Raw genomic sequence first — 709 nt, forward strand, 5'->3', positions numbered from 1 at the left:
AAAGGTCCCCCGATAGCTGACTTTACCGAGTGCTTTCTCTGTGCCAGGCACTTCAAATCCACACCAAAGCCACGAGAGGTAGGTATTACTATTATCCTAGTTTGACAGATGAGGAAACCAAAGCACAGAGACTTATATAACTTGCCCAAGGTCTCCACAGCTGGTAAGTGGCAGAATACAGCATACAATTCAAAGCCCGGGATGCAGCACTGGAGAGCATACCGTCCTGACCTCTATGCCAGCGCTGGCCATCGAAATAAATGCAAGCACATATGTGATTCTTAATTTTCTAGCAGCCACACTAAAAAAGTAAAAAAAAAAAAAAAAAAAGGGAACTGTGAAATTTATTCTAATAATACATTTGTTTAAATCTAAACCGGCATCATTTTAACATGGAATAAATCTAAAGAAAGTTATTAATGAGATATTTTATATTCTTCTTTGGGCACTAAGTCTTTGAAATCTGGTGTGTATTCTCTATTTCTGGCATGTCTCAATTTGTACTTGCCACATTTCAAGTGCTCGGTAGCACATGGGCTAGTGGCCACCACACTGGACAGCACAGTTCTATATTAGACTGCCTTTAAGGTGCTTACTATGGTATAATGCAATACATGTTAGCTGCTATTATGATTATTTTCATCATTGATTGCTGGTAGTGGGGGTCCAGGGGAAAGCTAGGCTGAGGCCCCAAGCCCTTGTCATCAGA

Source organism: Pteropus vampyrus, unplaced genomic scaffold (genome assembly GCF_000151845.1).
Source record: "Pteropus vampyrus isolate Shadow unplaced genomic scaffold, Pvam_2.0 Scaffold185, whole genome shotgun sequence".
Lineage (NCBI taxonomy): Eukaryota > Metazoa > Chordata > Mammalia > Chiroptera > Pteropodidae > Pteropus > Pteropus vampyrus.